The sequence below is a fragment of the Cupressus sempervirens genome, chromosome 4, assembly GCF_028749045.1.
Source record: "Cupressus sempervirens isolate cs-2001-9-10 chromosome 4, ASM2874904v1, whole genome shotgun sequence".
Taxonomy (NCBI): domain Eukaryota; kingdom Viridiplantae; phylum Streptophyta; class Pinopsida; order Cupressales; family Cupressaceae; genus Cupressus; species Cupressus sempervirens.
In genome coordinates, this window is record NC_143121.1 from 812591137 (window position 1) to 812611442 (window position 20306).

The following is a 20306-nucleotide window of genomic DNA, read 5'->3' on the forward strand; positions in this document are numbered from 1 at the left end:
CAAATGAAACTCAACATCTACTATTCTTTGTATTGATTTCCTTGAAATAATACATGAAAGTGCATGAAATTAACTCATAAAATACCTAATAAACTAGACAACAAAATGAACATATGCTATCATACAAGAGAGAAAATGGTAGGAATGAGAAAATGATGGGATGGGAATGGGGTATCATAGTCAAAGCAAAGCTTCATGGTCTAGAATCAACACATCCTAGATTTTTCCATTTAGACTTCATCAATTCTAGAGCCAATTCTACTAAATGTTTTCATTCCAAAATTTCCAAAATTTTCCATAATCATCAATGAAAGAGAAACATTACATATATAGGATAAAAGAATTCAATCCTAACCTAGAAATATTTTAATTTTCCCTTTCATTTTACAAAAGATTTGATTCTTGAATCATGACTCCAACTTCAATCTTGAAATTTAGCTTAACTAAAAAAACAAATATTCATCATAACTGAAAATTGGAGCCAAATGATACCAAAATGGCATAATATTCTCAGAATTACCCCAATAGACTTTTTACCATGTGTTTTTACCAAGCCTTTAACTACATCTTCAATTTTCACTCGTTTTACTAAGAAGGCCCCAAAATTACAAATCTTCCTATAGCCGCTCATGGTTAACACCTACACAAAATCTGATTGAAAAAATGGAGAGTTCATTCTTTTCTAATTCCAATAGTATATTAAAGTGCCTATTTTGGGTGAAAAATACCGTAGTTATGGCCATCTGAAATTTAGGCTCTTGTTCATGGCTTTGCACAACATTTTACAATAAAATTATCCTTTATAAAGTTTGAACTAAATGATCAATTCAAACTTTATTTAAAACTTGCATGTTTAACCAAGACATGAAAAATTAATTTTTATGACTTTGATTTTGTCCTTTATTTTCTCATCTGATTCAAACTTGGTTTGACCATGTTGATATGTGTCAGGCCTTGATTGGTTGATTCCTATGCTTGGTCATCCATCCCTACCACCTGGACACCATGTGGCATCATTTGATTCATCCTCTAGTTTTCCACATTAGCATGCCATGTCATCACTCCATGTCATGGTTACTATGTCACTATCTGAGTCAACATTTTTCCACATCACTAGTGACATAACAACCTCATGACACATGTCACTCTCTGCCATGTTAGTAACATGTGTCAATCTTCTATTGGGTTGCCATGTCGCTATGTTAACTAGCATACATATTCACCTTGGTGACATGGCGACCACCCTCAGATGCACCACGTGTCACCATCGTGTTCATCATTGCAATCTAATAACCATGTCACAACCTTCCTTGAAATTTGTGCCATGTGGTACCTTGTGGTTGGTTTAGTCATCACCATCATCATTATCTTGTCACTGCATAGATTACTTGGTTGCCACTTGTCATTATCTAATTTGGTCTCAAGTGCTCAGAGGAACTTCAACTTCTTGGGAGGTCACTATCTAGAATTTCCACTTTTCAGCAGCTCACCATGTCACATGCTAGAGAGTTTCACAATTTTTTCATGGTGACATGGTGCCTTCCAAGATTCTTGACTTTTTTGGAAACATTTCTTTCTTTCTAGCAACTCTTTCTGGTAGTGCACTTCATCAAAATTTATTAGTTTTCTCCGTCTAGCTGACCACAGACCCCATGCACATGAGCCTTATATTTCCAAAAGGTGCTTGTCTTTAAGACAACTTATAAAGTGAGTGCAATTGTTTTTAAACGTTTGGAAATCCCCTCCCATAATTAGTGTGGGATAAATTGTTTGGAACTGTGTGTGATTATGAACATGGAACTCCCCCTCCATTTTCCTCCATGGTGTTTCTCCTTCGCTTTTCAAAGTTAAACAACACATCCCAAGCAATTGATCCTTCCAATTTGGAATGAAAATCATGCCAATTCTCTTTGGGCCCTTCTTTCTCAATGGATTCCATCACACGGATCAATCCCCCCAACAAAACTCAAAATTCTCCTCTGCTTTTGCATGAGGCTCCTTGTCTGAACAACACGCACTCCATGATTTACAAACCATTCACTGCAATTTAGAGGATGAGACACCCATCAAATGTTTGTTTGCATGAATGCTTTTCAGGTCTAAATTTTCATTCTCCTGGAGCTCCAGAATATGGATAGGTTTTCTCTTCTTCTATGCCTTTAGCTTCTATGAGATAATTGTATGCATTTTTCATTAGTCCCCATTTGCAACCATTATCACAAGCCTCTTTTTTCTAAGGATCACACTTGTGATCACAATCAATTAGTTGCTAGTTTTTGAGGCTTAAGAGATTTCAAGTGGCAAGAAAGTTTGCTCCTTGAATAACTCTTGTGGTATTGAACGCCCAACATGAACCACATGTTCCCTGCATTTTGACCTGAGACACAACACCCTTCATTCTCCAATCAAAATTATTAGGAAAATCATCAATAGGAAAAATCTCAGTCACAGGGGAGCCATTCATCAAATTGTGGGGAATATTCAACAAACCTATATAATGAGATTCAAATTCCTCCTCCATCAGATTAGAAAATGGCATTATTCCATGAATAGCAGTGGGATCCAATGCCTAGTTCTCCATTGCCCTCATAAAATTCTTCTCAAATATACACAACCTCATCCCATACTCTTCTACCCTACCATACACTTTACCCTATTTGGCTATAAATTTGTCAAAGAGAAACTTAATTGTGTACTTTATGCTCATCACTCATACATGCTTTTTTTTTTCAATATAAGACTTTTGGCTATATCCACAATCATCAATCCCTCCATCTGAGCTGACTTTTCCACTATAATAAAGTTTTGATACTCCTATTATAATTAAGGTTTCCATCAAAATATCTTCAAGTTTCTAGAGCTCGATCAATCTATCGCAATTAGTCAAGCCCCCAACGTGGGTTTAGCTAAAAAAAAATCATTTTCAAATGCCTGAACTGTCAAACTGATCCACTGAACACTTGAATCTAACTAGAAATAATCTATATCATTGGTTTGACTTTTAAAACTCATTTTTACCTCTTTTTGCAACTTATCAACTTGGTGCCAAGAGGTCCTTTGATTGGCCTTGACATCTAACCAAAACAACTGACTGAGCTCTAAAATTTGGCACACTAATTCTTTGTTCTACATACTCCTACCCTATCAAATTTCATCTCATGAAAAATTCTTCATCGAAAGATATTCACTGTCAAAGTTGACCTCTTAGAACTGCCTATAGAAAACATGTTAGAAAATAATAAATTGCTTTTGGATTTGGCTCTGAAAACAAGGAAAACTAACACTTGGGAGAATGAAAAATGGGGTGTTGGTTCACTATCATGAGGAGAGTATGAATCTATGATTTGGAGTCATGATGAATAATTGAGTGAAAATGGTGAGTGGTCAAAGTGGGCTGCTCAAAATTTTATGGACTGGAAACAATGTTAGCTTTTTTTGCAAATGGAATTGACCTAGAAAAGTGTGCAGATAGATTCATCAAAACTTAAATACTAGCACATTAAAATTAATTTTAGAGTACAACACAGTGGTATAATCCATTCGATCTCACCTATCATGAGTTTCAAACTATGACATCACGAACATGGGTATTGATCAATCTACGTTTCAAGACACCAATGAAACTTTATAAATCGAAAATGGAACATAGAATCATCAGAAGGTCAAATCAGGAACATAGAATTTTTTTTACCCCTAGAATATGATCCAAAAGGAATTTTCTTATTTGGGTCAACTGGTCAAAAGTTATAACTTGTCAAACATGGCCTTCCAAAATTTTGCACAATTTGCAAATGCATGAAAACTATAAACTACCAAATTTGAGGGGTTCAAAACCTAGTCAAATAGAGTCAAAACAACTTGAAATTTGAAAAATTGGTTCTTTGTTATGGAAAATAGACATTTCCAAAGTGGTGGGCCATAAAACATTTTTGGGTTAAAGATATTCAAAGGAAAACTGGGCTTCCTGTCACCATTTGACACGAGCAAAAATGTAGATTTGGAAATTACACAAAATAGGACTTCATGAAATGGCTCAAAATGTTAGTTTAACTTCATGGAACAAGTAGCCACACTAAATGCATGGTGTTAGAAACATTGAACACCTCTTAGGCCTCAATTGGATAGTTAGGTACACGTGCATTTAAAAGCATTCATTGGGCTTAATTTTTCAAAGGTACTCAAAATGGAGGCTTTGATTTTGAGTCCCAATAGTGGCTCTATCTGAGGATGCATGTCCCTTGTAGGCATGACAAGGATTCAATTCTTTGGAAGAAGTATACCACACACTTTATTTCAAAAAATCCTCTTGCACAACTTTATTGAAAACAAGAAATAACTACTATTATGTACAAATGATCGCCCCGAGCCACTGAACTTCAACAAAACTTCTTACCTCTGTCATAAATCTGATTTTCATCTACACTCTCATGAGGTAAGCTAGAAACATATCTTCTATTAGTTTCACCAATTAGATTAGCATCATCAAATGAATCACTTCACAAAATGAAATCTACACCTTCACTTTCATAATGCATACAAAAACTAGCTTCACTCTCAACCACTTGCTCATTATGAAAGTTCTGATCAGCATGCTCAAACATATTAGACTCAAATTGAAACTCTTCTTCATTTAATTAATCATGCATGCTATTAGTCTATAATATGAAGGCATCATACTCAACTTGGGGAAAAGAATCACACATACCTTGAAATTGTGTATCCTTGTGTGTAATCAAATGATACTCAAATGAGCAATCGGATTTGTACTCACAAATATCATCAATGTCAAAATCTAAAACAAATCTAGAGTCCTCCAATGATTCTTTGAAATCAGCAAGTGGATTAGTCATCACATTAGAGTATTTATCATAAAATTCATTACAAGGTGCATGCTGATTTTCAATAACACCTCCATCAAACACCTTGTCATCCATATTATGAGATGCAAAACCATCCTCATAATCACTGTCAAACTCAAAAAAAGAACAATATGATCTCTCACAGTAGTAGGATAAAGTATCATCATTAAGATCATCCTCAACTAAATCTGAACCGTCCATGTGCTCTTCAAAAAGAGGGTTGATAATTCCATGCAAAGCACCTTTGTAGACATTATGACAAGTGACGTGTTGATCAACATCAAACTCATCACCATATAATGGATTAGTGAAAACTTTAAAACCATTTCTAACATCAGTATCATGGACACTTTTAGCATGTGAAGAAGAAAAGTCAAAATTATCACAGGAAGACACACCATCAACTCCATCAATGAAGCATGTAGAATATAAATCCATGTTCTTTTCATTGTCTTAATTTAGATGATTCAAATTTTTTGCAAACTAATCATCTTTAGCTGCTGATGCATTAGCATTATAATCATTTATATATTTCTGGTTACTACTAAATATATCTTGAAGACATTCTTCTACACAACTAATCAATTCATCTTTATAAACAATCTTTCTATCCCCATATTGTGTAGACAACTCTTCTTCACAACTTTCAACCTCAAGCTGATTGACATAATGTTGGAATCGAACTTCACTTTCAGATTTAGAAATAGAACTCATACCTTTACTCACATTAGAGTACTTACTTCTTTCATTGCTTTATTCTTCCTAATTTGCATCAGTTTCATGTGAAGATGAACATGTACTACCATTGTCTTCTCCTTGACTCAAGCAACAACTCTCACCATTATCTTCACATGATGCTTCTTCATAATACATTGGATCAACAACTTCACCTTCATCACTTGACACATAACTTCCAGCTTCTTCTTCCTCATACTAAGATGCATATCCTTCAACTTCAAAGTTTACAACATTCTCAACAAGAGGCATATTATCAATAGGAAAAGAAACAACTGAATTTATTTCTTGCATATTTAACTGATCAAGTGAAGTAACTTTGTCATCTGCTACTATGATATTATAAACACGCGCTATTTTAAGCAAGGAAAGAATCAACTTCTCTTTGCAACAAAGAGTTTTCCTCTACACATGTTTGTAATTATGAAATTTCAACAAGATTATTGACAACAATAGGGGTACTTATTTTCTGGTCTAAAATTGAAGCATCAACACCACATTCATCATCACTTTCAAACAAATTATACTAGCACACATTTTGAGCAAAATGACTTCTAGTCAATCCATACTTCAAGTTATTTTCAATATCTCTAGTGGTCATAAAAGCTTAATATAATGTCTCTGGTTCTTTATCCCTTAGTAGATAGATCATTTTCTTGTCAAACGCATCAAAGTAAACAACTAAACACATTTGATCATTGGGTCTATAACTCTCGAGGATCTCATTCAAAACTCTTGCAAATTTGATATTAAATTGAGGCACAAGTTCACCATCCTCAATGTGAATCCTTAAAAATTTATTATAAGAATTAGATATGCTTAACCTTTGTCCAAATTGTTCCATGAAGGTGGAATGCAACTCACCCTAGGATGAAATAGAACATGCTGGTAGAAAGGAAAACTAGTCTCTGGTATCACCTTCTAAAGTTTGAACAAATAATTTCATTGCACATCCTCTTGAGAAATCTCATAGTCACCCATCAAATCACTAAATATCTGAATATGATGACTAGTTGAAACAGTATGGTTCTCATAGAATTTAGACAAATGTTTTCAAATATCTTTAGGAATGACATTTGGGAAACCATGAATACCTTCAAAACATAATAGCATATACCATTTGGTAGAAATAGATCTAGAAATTTCAACAATAGGCTACATACTAGGTGAGAAGAAATTTTCCATTTCTTACAAATTTAAAAGTCATTCACCATAAATACTTTTAGAATTCATTACTTGTAGCAAATCTGAAAATCTTCTACCAATTCAACCTCAAACATAGTTTACAATACAACAACACTTGCTAAATCTATTCCTCACAAAGTATGCTGAGATAAATCAAACCAATCTCCTACTTAGTGTTGAAATTACCACTTGACGAAGAAACTTTTGTAAAACTTACTTTTATGTAAATAAAGTCACATGAAAGTGGAAAATACCTTTCAATACTAATGCCTGCAACTACTTCAATGCTACAAATAACAACAAATTCAGATCTTATATGGATTTAGTAACATTTGCACTACATTTCACCTAATTCTTTCACTCATTGTCAAGAACTTGAGATGAATTCTTCAAATCTTTTTTCCAACTATTATATCCTTCAAAATACCTTCACATTCATGAAGCACTAGTGTAGAGATATAACTTTGAGTCACCACTTACTTAGTGAGAAAAGATTTACCAAACATGCAAAACATATCAAGCTGGTTCAAAATTTCCAATAGGTATTTGAGAACTTTATACAACAACGTAGGAATTTCACACACTCGACAAAGTGAAAGAACATAACATTAACTTTGAATTCTAACAGCAACTTATCAAAATACCAAATGACTTTGATACTACAAATTATTTAATTCAATCAAAACTACCACTGTCAGGAATAAGGCACAACTAGGAGACATGAATTTTCAATAGAGAAATGGAAAACACCTCATAACCCTATTGTTCTAGAAAATTCTTCCTACTGTATTGAATCTTTTTTTTATTCTCAAGGTTCATCTATCATACAGAATTAGAAAATGCTATTTATACCAGAGATTCTAGTACCTCTAATAATGAATTTCTTCATAGAATCCCCAACAAAGTTGCCATTTTGTTGGTGTTTTGAAATTCTATAGGTTTCAAATCACCCCGATGAGAACAAGATACATCTATGGGCAGCTAACTCCCATTTTGAACATATCATTTCAGGCACTAGGCCAACTATAAGGCTAGACCCTTCTTCCATTTTAGGCTCTACAAAACCTAGGTGGGTGGACCTTAGATTCAATCTGTATGGTACTAGTGCAAAACATATTCTTGAATCTATTAAGTAGATTTAACCCTTATTTCTCCTAAAGACTCATGAATAACATAGATCTGCAATAGCTAAGTGCAAGATATTTAAATTCATAAGCCGAGTGAGCACATTCTGTTATAGTTCTTCAAGATAAAATGTAAAGATGATTTGAATTTGATTTGATTTTATGTGGGTAGCAAAAGTGGATGAAAGCCATGCATGGGAAACAAATTAATGATCCTATATCTGACCAATGCCTCATCCATTGGGTAATTCACAAATCTCCCTCATTCATTTTGGATATCTAGGGCACATATCTTATGCCAAGACTCTAGATCTATCCATTTACCTTGTAAATTAGATATCAATGTTCAATCTAAATCTCATTTTTACCTAATATTCTCTTGAATAAACTTGCAACCCTGTTGATTTCCCTGAAGAATTTACATAACTCCTTGAATTATAAGCAACAATGAAACAACATACAGCCTTAAGGGACTACAACTATGACCTAGGCTCTTTATTCAAAGATCATAAAACATTATAGCTCATTGAGAAAGGAGACAAGATTTAAAATGCAACTCAACATTTGATGTTCTTTGCATCAATTTCCTTGAAATAATACATGAAAATGCATGAAATTAACTCATAAAGTACCTAATAAACCAAAGTATACAATGAACATATCATGTCATACAAGAAAGAAAATGGCAGGAATGAGAAACTAATGGGATGAGAAGGGGGTATCACAACCAAAAAAAAGCTTCATGGTCTGGAACCAACATATCCCAGATCTTTCCATTCAAACTTCATCAATTCAAGAGCCAATTCTAGTAAATGTTTTCATTCCAAAATTTCCAAAATTTTCCAACCTCATCAATCAAAGAGAAACATTACATATATAGGATGATAGAATTCAATCCTAACCTATAAATATTTTCACTTTCCCTTTCATTTCACAAAAGATCTAATTCTTGAATCATGACTCCAACTTCAATCCTGAAATTCAGCTTAACTAAAAAAACAAATATCCATCATAACTAAAAATTGGAGCCAAATGATACCAGAATGGCATAATATTCTCAAAATTACCCCAATAGACCTTTTATCATGTGTTTTTACCAAGCCTCTAAATGCATCTTCAACTTTTTCCCATTTTACTGAGAAGGCCTCAAAAATACATATCTTCCTGTATTCACTCATGGTTAACACCTACACAAAATCTGATTGCAAAAATTGAGAGTTCATTCTTTGCCAATTCCAATGGTATATTGGAGTGCCTATTTCGGGCAAAAAATACCCCAGTTATGGCCATTTGAAATTTTGGCTCCTATTCATGGCTTTGCACAACATTTTACAAAAAAATAATCCTTCATAAAGTTTGAAGTATATGGTCAATTCAAACTTTATTTAAAAACTTACACATTCAGCCAAGACATGAAAAATTATTTTATATGACTCTAATTTTGCCCTTTATTTTCACGTCTAGGTCAAACTTGGTTTGACCATGTTGACATGTGTCAAGCCTTGATTGGTTGATTCATATGCTTTTTCATCCATCCCTGCCACCTGGACACCATGTGGCATCATTTGATTCATACTCTATTTTGCCACGTTAGTATGCCATGTCATCATGCCATGTCATGGTCGCTATGTCACTATCAGAGTTAGCATTTTTCCATGTCATCAATGACATGATGACCTCGCGACATGTATCACTCTCCACCATGTTAGTGCCACGTGCCAATCTTCTATTAGGTCACCATGTCACTATGTTAAACATTGTCAAATGTGCCATGTGTCACCATCCTACTCATCATTACAATCATATAGCCACGTCACAACCTTCCTCAAAATCTATGCTAGGTGGCACCTTATGGTTGGTCCAGTCATCACCAACATCATTATCTCTTCACTACACAGATAGCTTGGTTTCCACTTGTCATTATTTGATTTGCTCTCAATTACTTTCCAAAACTTCAACTTCTCGGTAGGTCACTAGCTGAAATTTATGCTTTCTAGTAGGTCACCATGTCACATGCTAGAAAGTCTCATATTTTTCTAGTGGTGACATGCTGGCTTCATAGATGCTTTACTTTTTCAGCAATATTTCTTATTTTTCGACAACACTTTCTGGCAGTGCACTTTGTCAAAATTTATTAGTTTTCTTTGTCTAGCCAACCACGGGCGCTACGTGCATGAGCCTTGCCTTTCCAAAAGGTGCTTGTCTTTAAGATAGCTTATAAAGTGAGTGCAATTGTACTTAAAGGTTTGGAAATCCCCTCCCGTAGCCAATGTGGGATAAATTGTTTGGAACTATGCATGATTATCAACATGGAACTCCCCTTGTGTTTCCCTCCATGGTGTTTCTCCTTCACTACTCAAAGTTAAATAACACATCCCAAGCAATTGATCCTTCTAGTTTGGAATTAATATCATGCCAAGGCTCTCTGGGCTTTCCTTTCTCAATCGATTCCATCACATAGATCAATTCCCCCAACAAAACTCAAAATTCTCCTCTACTTTTGCTTGAGGCTCCCTATCTAAACAACATGCACTCCATGATTTACAAACCATTTGTTGCAAATCAAAGGATGAGAAACCCCTACAATGTATGTTTGCATGAATTCTTTTCAGGTTTAAATTTTCATTCTCCTAGAGCTCCAGTATATGGATAGGTTTTCTCTTCTTCTATGCCTCTAGCTTCTATGAGATAATTGTATGCATTTGTCAGTAGTCCCCCTTTGCAACCATTACCACAAGCCTCTTTGTTCTGAGGATCACACTTGTGACCATAATTAATTAGTTTTTTCTCACTGAGGCTTAAGAGATTTCCAGTGGTGAGAAAGTTTGCTCCCTCAATAACTCTTGTGGTACTGAACACCCAATAAGAACCACATGTTCCTTGCATTTTGACCTAAGACACAACACCCTTCTTTTTCCAATCAAAATTAGTAGGAAAATCATCAATAGGAAAAATATTAGTCACAAGGGAGCCATTCATCAAATTGTGGGAAACATTCAGCAAACCCGTATAATGAGATTCAAACTACTCCTCTGTTAGATCAGAAAATGATGTTATTTCATGACTAGCAGTGGTATCCAGCACTTGGTTCTCCATTGCCCTCATCAAATTCTTCTCGAATATACTCAGCCTCATCCCATACTCTTCTACCCCACCATACACTTTACCCTATTCAGCTATAAATTTGTGAAAGAGAAACTTAATTGTGTACTTTATGTTCATCACTCATACATGCTTTTTTTTTCAATATAAGACTTTTGGCTATATCCAAAATCATCAATCCCTCCATCTAAGCTAACTTGTCCACTATAGTAGAGTTTTGATACCCCTATTATAATTAAGGCTTCCTTCAAAATATCTTCAAGTTTCTAGAGCTCGATCAATCTGATGCAATTAGTCAGGTTCCCAAAGTGGGTCTGACTTAAAAAAAAATCATTTTTAAATGCTTGAACTATCAAACTAATCCACTAAACACTAGACTCTGACTGGAAATAATCTATATCATTGGTTCAACTTTTAAAACTCATTTTCACCTTTTTCAACAACTTATCAACTTGGTGCCAGGAGGTCCTTTGAATAGCCTTAAAAATTTACCAAAAGACCTGATCGAGCTTTGAAATCTTGCACACTGATTCTTTGTTCCACATACTCCTACCTTGTCAAATCTTGTCTCATGAAAAATTCTCAATAAAAAGATATTAACTGTCAAAGTTGACCTCTCAGAACCTCCTACAAGAAAATATGTTAGAAAATAATAAATTGCATTTAGATTTGGCTCTGAAAACAAGGCAAACTGACACTTGGGAGAATAAAAACTGGGGTGCTGGTTCACTATCATGAGGACAGTATGAATCTATGACTTGGGCTCATATGAATAATTGGGCATAAATGGTGAGTAGTCAAAGTGGGCTACTCAAAATTTTATAGACTGGAAACAATGTCAGAAAGCATTTTTTGCAAATTGAATATACCTTGAAAAGTGTGCAGATAGATTCATCAAAACTTGCTAACTGGAACACTTGAAGTATTTTCAAAGTGTAACACAGTGGTACAATCCATTTGATCTGACCTATCATGGCTTTCAAAATATTACATCATGAACAGGGGTACTGATCAATTTGCATTTCATGACACCAATGAAACTTTATAAATTGCAAATAGAATTGCATTTGAAAATTGATCAAATGGATTCATCATAAGGTCAAACAAGGAACATAGAAATTCTTTGAGCCCTAGAATATGATGCAAAATGAATTTTCTTTTTTGGGTCAACTGGTCAAAAGTTATAACTTGTCAAACAGGGCCTTCCAGAATTTGGCACAATTTGCAAATGCATGAAAACCATAAACTACCAAATTTGAGGGGTTCAAAACCTAGACAAACAGACCCAAAACAACTTGAAATCTAAAACATAGGTTCTTTGTTATGGACACTAGACATTTAAAAAATGGCAATCCATAAAACATTTCTGGGTTAATGATATTCAAAGGCAAAATGGGCTTCCTATCGCTATTTGACACTTGAGCAAAAATGCAGATTTGGAAATTATACAAAACATGACTTCACGAAATGGCTTGGAATGTCAGTTTAAATTCATGGAAAAAGTAGGCACACTGAACGCATGGTTCTAGAAACATTGAACACCTCTTAGGCCTCAAATGGATAGCCAAGTACACGTGCATTTAAAAGTATTCATATGGCTTAATTTTTCAAAGGTACTCAAAATTGGGGCTTCAATTTTGAGTCCCAATAGGATCCACTTTCAATAGTCTAGATTTCTAATTCACCATGTAGGTAAAGAACATACTCTCCTATCTTGATTGTTTCCTTGATATATGACAAGAAGTTTCAATTATCCCCTTGCTTTTGAAGTCCAAAGGTGAGTGAAGATTTCTAATTCACCAGAAGGGTGAAGAGCATACTCTCCTATCACCAAATAATCTCAAACACAAGTTTAATATTCATAGGAAATGAAAGCAATTGGTAGAGTGTTGCACATGGAATAAAAGAATACAAGAAATTTTGGTTTTTATGTTTTGGGAAGCCCTACAAAGAAAGTATTTGTATCCCTTGCACATTTGAAGCTTTGACATGCATTCTTTTCATGGTAATTATGCTTGTTTTTTAAGGCAATACCATACAAGAAAAACCATTAGCATACCACAAGTTAGTCCCAAAATAGTAGCAAAAATCTATAAATAAACCTCTGTTAGATAGTCAGAGACCTATAAAATCCAACAAACAACAAGTAGTAACTGAGAAACTGACTGAATCACCCAAGTAGAAAGAAAACTCAAGCTAGGCAATAATTGTTGTTGGAAGACTATTATACAATACTTCTTAGTATACCCATGCAATAGTTTTCATTTGTCCGATGTTTCTACTTAAATTGAGTGATAAAACTCACTATATTAGGGGAAATAAAGTTTCGGAAGAGCACGCAATACTTTTACTAGAAAAGTATCACACGATAGTACAAACAAATTTTATACAATACTAGAAGAGTATCACACTAAATCTACGACTATAAAAACTAAAAGAGCAGATAGAGTGTAGAAAATGCAAAAAATACAATATGATAAAAAGAAAAATGAGGACATTCTCCCCCCACAGTGGATGCCAAAAATATACACTCAAAGTTTGTTATGCTCTAAAGCTTTCTATTCAAGTGATTTCATGAGTTGGAATGCTTGAATGGAGACTTATAGCTCGCTATCCATGGAGTGCAAGAAGATGTTTAAAACAATGCAAATAGCTCTTAGCTAAGTATTTGAGACACAAGCCTTGCTAGTAAACCATGCAATGGGAGGTTCTTTGAGACAAGAGAAAGAATGCCAATGTCCAAGACAACTCTCAAAATGCAATGAAAATATGAACTAAGCTAGCATGCAATGCAAAATGTAACTATATTAAGCAAGATGAGAGTGTTACAAATCCAAAGTAGTTAAGTTTTGTGATCTAGTTTATTGCAAAAATAGAAGCTGCACTATATGATTCTAAGCTAATATGCCATGGTATGAAAGAATTAGACAAGGAAATAGAAGTTCTCCACAAGCTCTCAAGAAATCAATCAATAAACCCACATCATAACAATACTCAAAAGTGTGGATCCTTTCACAAGTGGAGAGCTCTTTCTTTTAAAGATGTAAGAATGATGGAGATTGAGATCAAATTATGAATGATCAAGGGTGGAGTTTGAAAATAGGAGTGATCCATTTGAATAAAAAATTAAACAAATAAACAAAGAGTTGACTTTTCATGTGAGACAAAAAGAGCCTTTTATTTTGATTTTTAAAATAGGAATAATGCTTTATGTGTGCACACTAAGTAGATTAAAAGAATGGGGTCTTTTATTGAATTGAAAGGGGACATGTTCTTTTAATCAAATAATGAACTTAGGATAGTATAGTCAAATTATAGGTTATACTCAAATTAATTAACTTTTAGCAATTTGGTCTATGCAATTGACTAATTAATTTAGCCAAAATGTTGACAAGGGGGCTAATAGTCTAGGTGAGTATTTTTAGGTGATTAGATGGTGTATCCGACTAGAATAAATTCACTTTTGGGATTATTTCTTGGTTCCAAACATATTTCTAGTCTCTACACTCCTCATAACCAATAAGAATATTATATGTTGATTTAACACTAAACTTTTTAGAGGCATTTGGGTCCCAAAAAAATAATCCTCAAAAGGAAAAAACAAGATGTTGGTTCTTTCCATCAAGCTCTGTAAATCTTAGGATAAATTTTTGGTGTGGGATTAGTTGATCTAGATTTATCTACCTCCCAAATTTATCTATATAGTTATTCATTCATATACTAAACCAGTTAACATGAGCATTCCTCAACAAGATAAATTGACTTTGACACAAGGTGTTACCCATCCAGTTATCCTCCCAAAACCAAATATCATTCTCATCCCCAATCACCCATTTAATTCCCTTCCTTGAGATTTTTTGACTTCTCACTATATTAGTCCATATTCTTGATCTAGATGGGAGTTTTTTGTTATCAAGGTGGTGACACAATACAAGGTGGAAGAATCCACAAAGGTGATGTCCTAGCCCTCAACAAATAACCACATAGCAGAAATACAACATGTAGTATAAGATCTAATACCAAACATGCCATTTTATTCATTAAATAATTGATTACATGCAATGTGTTAGGTTCTAAGGCCTTCTTGGTTATGGCCAAATATAAAGCAAGTAATAGTTTTGCAAGATCCTAGAGATCCAACCGAAACTCTAGCTAATTCATATCCACACTTTGGTAGAAACCTCCAAGGAAAATATAAACTTGTGCTTGCAAGACACTAAGCAATATCCTTATTTCCCAAGCCACAACTACTAGCTCTTCTCAAACTTTGCTCCTCTTCTACATCTTCTTATCCAAGTTGGATGATTATGCCTTAAGACTCCACAAGACCCCTTTACTTGAACCTAACTAAGCCACAATTCATCCTAGAACATTACAAATTAAATAACCCTTACATTAAATATATATTTAAATAACAAGTTTATTTGCAACAACCATTAAATTCACATAACCAAGTTAAATGCAAAGCTTGGATTAAACTAGAAACTAATCATAGACAACTTAGTAAAATAGGACCAAGACATGACTAAGCATTAGAAGAACCACTACCAAGAATCAAAAAATCCATTAAGTATAAGAGAGTTCACACAAGTATTGCCAAGCACTAGTATGCACCAAGTCCACTAGCAACTGAGCCCCTTCATTAACTAAGTGACTCTGTCAACACAGCAACCAAGCGTCACCTAGATCCCAATGTATGTTGAATTCCCATAAGCATTGTTGAGTACTTATAGTGACTAAACTCCCTCAACACCAAATCTGAAATCTCTCCACCATGCAAGATTGCTAACAACCCTGGGTTGCTCCGACATTAGGCTTCTCAACTGCGAAAAAATGTTCTCATTATCTAGAAGAACATCTTCTAGGATTCAACACATAAATACCAAACTAATTCTTCACATACATATCCTCCAACCCTTAAAATTTCACAATATTTCCTTTGTCCCACTTTTTCTTCTTTATATCCATCCTTGATGTGCCACAAGTTTTCTTTCCATGTTGATCTTTAACCTTCTCAGAATCCTTCAACTCAACTTGGCTACTAATAATCAAGTTCCTTCTACCAAGTTCTTCATTCTACAAGTTAATTATGGAATGATTTCTTCCATCTTTCTCAATAGTAATCACATTCTTAACACAATCATGCACAATCCTACAATCATACTTTGAAGGTCTACCAAATAATATGTGACAACTATTTGTGTCCACAATATCACACAACACTTGATCCTTATACCTCCCAATCTGGAAATTAACAAGACATTTCTCCCTCACTTCTAAAGAATGTTTGTCTTGTAACTAGGAAATCCTATAAGGAGAAGGATGCCTCATCCTCCTCAAACCAAGTTTATGAACCATCTCCTAAGAAAAAATGTTATTAGTACTACCACCATCGATAATTATGTTCTAGATCTAAACTAAGACTTACAATGATTCTTGAACAAATTACTCCTTTGACAAGGTTCTAGTGCCCTCTTACCAAATAGTACTAGTTGAGCCAAAAAAATCTATCCCTACTTAAGTTAATTCATATGATCTTCAACTTCATTTATAATAGTATCTCTCTTATCACTAGCCTTCTATGAACATTCATAAGTTGTGTATCCTTCTTCACCACATCTATAGAAAGTACCCTTAAATGCAACTTTGTCTATCCTTGATGTTTCCTATTCAACTTCTCTTCTTCTCTCAAACCATACTAATAAGAATCCTTAACCAAAGTAATATTTAGAATACCAACCTTATCCTAAATATTTAATCTCAAACCATTAATATATCTATCCATCTTCTCCTTAGACAATTTTCTATGGCCAGACTAAATAGTCAACTTGTAAAACTCCTCTGTATAATCTTTCACATTCATATCCTTCTGTTTCAAATTCTACAACTTCTTAAACAACTCAAGTTCATAATCTATATGAATTCACTTAGCCTTCAATTTTATCACCCTCAATTTCCAACAAGTGATAATCATTTCACCTTCCTCTTCTCTATCTCTTTGCAATACCTTCCACCCAAGAGAAGCATGTCACTTTAGCTCAGTCTATATCAACCTCACTTTGAGTAGATCTCCAATATTCTATAGGTCAAAGTAATCTTCCAATTCACCAATCCAATCAATCAGGTCTCCAATATTCAAATTACTACAAAAATTAGAAACCTTCATCTTATGCTTCAACTTCAACTGAGATCTAGCTCTATCAACTTGACCAACCCTATTTCTTGTAGGTCTCTCCACATGATTAATTCTATCCTTACCACTCAATCTAGCAACCTTGAAGTCTTCAAAGAATTCGTCATAACCATATTTAGTACTCTTATGCCAAGTTACACCACCTATAGCACTTACAATTTTTTTGATCATATCACTCTTTATCAGCACAAGCTCAAATCTGAATTCTTCTTTAATATTCTCTAAGATCATCACTTCCACAACATCACAAAGATCTTCAATCACCCTACAGTCCAATTGTCTTAGAGGCATCTTCCAAATTTTTTTCAAGCCCTCTACAACTAATCGAAAAGATCAACTAGATCCTCACTTTGATAACCTTAAGCCAAGTCCTAGTGCAAGCTACCTCAACTTTGGTGATCTATCTATGTACTCAAGAAAACCTTTTCTTTGATACCACCTATTGTAGTGCAAGGTAGGAGAATCCCCAAAGGAGATTTCCTAGCACCAAAAAGATTATTATTGGCAATATGTCAAATAGATATCTTGAGATTTATCATTTATGGCAACACATATTTAACATTTCATTTATGTATTTAGACTTAGAAACTTGTTTAAGTGTTTAGACAGTTTGTAGTAGTACAAAAATAGATGTGATGAGTACAGACAACTCATTGAGAGTTAGGTTATACAAAGTTGATGAAAGCTCCATGATTGTGTTATGATATGTGTCACTATGCAGATGTGTATAGATAGTATAGTGCAACTTATGATTGAAATACTAGTACAAGCATTTGACAAAGCCAAATAGAGAATAGTAGAGAATTGAGTTGTACAACTTAATGAATTATTTTGGTAAAAAAATAATTATTAAGTCTTGATGATCCCACTTTATGGATGTTATTCCATAAGTTATTTTATATTATGTCAAATGTGTGAAGATAGGAAGGCCAACTAAGCAAAGATTTACTAATACACAAGGTACAAGTAAAGATCTTATCTTGTGAAGATAAGTGAGACATATATGTGATCTATGTGATATTAGTGATTGATGTGAAGTTGATGAGATGATATTGTTGATCTTAGATTGGTTTTGACAAGTGAGTGTCAACACACTTAAGCCATTTACTTAGTTCATGTTGAACTAGTAATACATGTTGAGCACAATATGTAAATATTAGACCATGCCGAGTTGCAATGAGTGTCAAGTCACTCATGTGCTGAGTCACTCATGTGTCAAGTAGATGGACCATGCTAACCGATTCAAGTTTTGAGTAAATAATAGATGCCAAGTAATGAAAGTTCCAATTCAAAAGTAGAAATACAATGCATGCCGAGCATCAGTTACTTCATATGTTGAGTGACATAGTTTTAACATATTTGTTTGTAATTTAACAAAAAACTATGTAAACCATTTCTAAGCTGACTTAAGGATAGATTTCAATCTTTTGAAGATAAGGAAAAAACTATATTTGAATTCCCTATGTAATTGCATGCATCCCATCAGAAAATAGGATAGTTTAAGCAGCAATATGGATGAATCTCAGCTGTAGATTCATACCTACCCCTAAGCCTCAAGAGTCTTCTTAAGGAGGTCAAAGACATAAACCTTTTAAAAGGAGTAATAAGAGGTAAATGATCAAATTGAAAGAGTGAAAAAGATAGTTTGTAGAGCATTCAAGGTGACTTAGTAGTAAGAGTGAATTGCAGAATCAATTAGAGAAGAAGAAAGGATAGAGAAAGAGACAACATTGATATACTAGATCATGAAGGATCAATCATAGATTGTGTAGAGGTGATCTATTATCAGGCAAGCGAGAGTTCATTATAGGATCTATGTCAAGAAATTCTAATAGGTGATTTTAGTTAAATCTCTTAATAGAGTAGTCTGAATAGGATATACTAAATCCTTTAATAGGGTGCTTACTTAATTGTAACTTAAAGTCCTCTAACCAAGTACACTTTTAACAGGGTGTTGAAATCCTCTAACAAGGTGGGACTTAACAGTCTTTGTAAGCCTTTAATAGGGTAGACCATGATTCATGGTCAAACCATTGTAGCCTTAATTGGCTACACTTTATTGCTGCAATAGTAAAGATTTGTGGGTGTCATCCCCACCCCAATTTTACTTTCTCACTTGGAGCATTTCTGGGTAATCATATATGGTGTTGTGTGTGTGTTTGACTACATGCTTACATGATTGATGCATATGCTTTGCATTTTATTTTAGTATGTTAGTGCATATGATGTATGAATGGTGAAATTTTTATGAGTTCAAGTTTAAACTCTTGATTCACCCCCCTCTTAGAAGTTTACTCTCTTCCCACTCATAATTCCAACAATTGGTATCAGAGCCAAGTTCTCTTAAAGAGAAACTTTGTAGCTTAGAGGAAAATATCTTAAAATAGAAGTCTAAAAATTGGGAAAGATTATTGAGAATCAAGGAATTAAAAAATAACTCATTCTACATCAGTTGGATGAGGCCAGAGATGAATTAACAAAGTCCTTAAAGAGAAGGAAAGAAATTGCTATTGCAAAGAATTATACACAATACAGAGAGATAGACACTACAAAGCTATTTAAAAATGTTAACTTCAATGAATTTGATGCAACAGTTGTAGATATGATGGAAAAAATAAGAGTCAAAGCTGAGGAAATTAGAATCTCAAGCTAGAGAAAGAATCTCAAGCCATGATGCTATATGAGGTAAATGAACAAAAGAAGAAAGCTATGGAATGCAAATCCATGATTGAAGAAGACAAAAGAGTTCTAGAAAATAGATTGGAAGAAAAGTTAATAGAGCTAACCAAGATATCCAACATGCAATTGAATACTCTAAGCCAAATGATGAATTCTTATCATGAGTTGAATGTCAAAGACATTGAGATAACTACATTGAATTTGTAGAATGAACAATTGCAGTATCACCTGAAAAGAGAAAAAGAAATGATTGAAAGCCTCAACAAGCCAAATGAATCCATCAAGTACTTTGAGTAATTACTAATATCCCCTAGATCCAACAATGATACATCAGGATTAGGCTATACAAGCACTGAAGAAGGAGAATCATCCTAAGTTGTTGAAGAAAGGAACATAAGGTAAGAACTCCAAACCTACTTGTCATTTTTG

The 20306-nt window shown here is 34.1% G+C and overlaps 2 pseudogenes; both read right to left on the reverse strand.

Moving 5' to 3' along the window:
• Positions 1-1925: 1925 nt before the first annotated feature.
• LOC149563873 (putative cysteine protease RD19D pseudogene) lies at positions 1926-9081 on the reverse strand (annotated as a pseudogene).
• A 1340-nt stretch (positions 9082-10421) lies between these two features.
• Positions 10422-20306, reverse strand: part of LOC149563874 (putative cysteine protease RD19D pseudogene) — a 115524-nt pseudogene continuing 105639 nt past the window's right edge.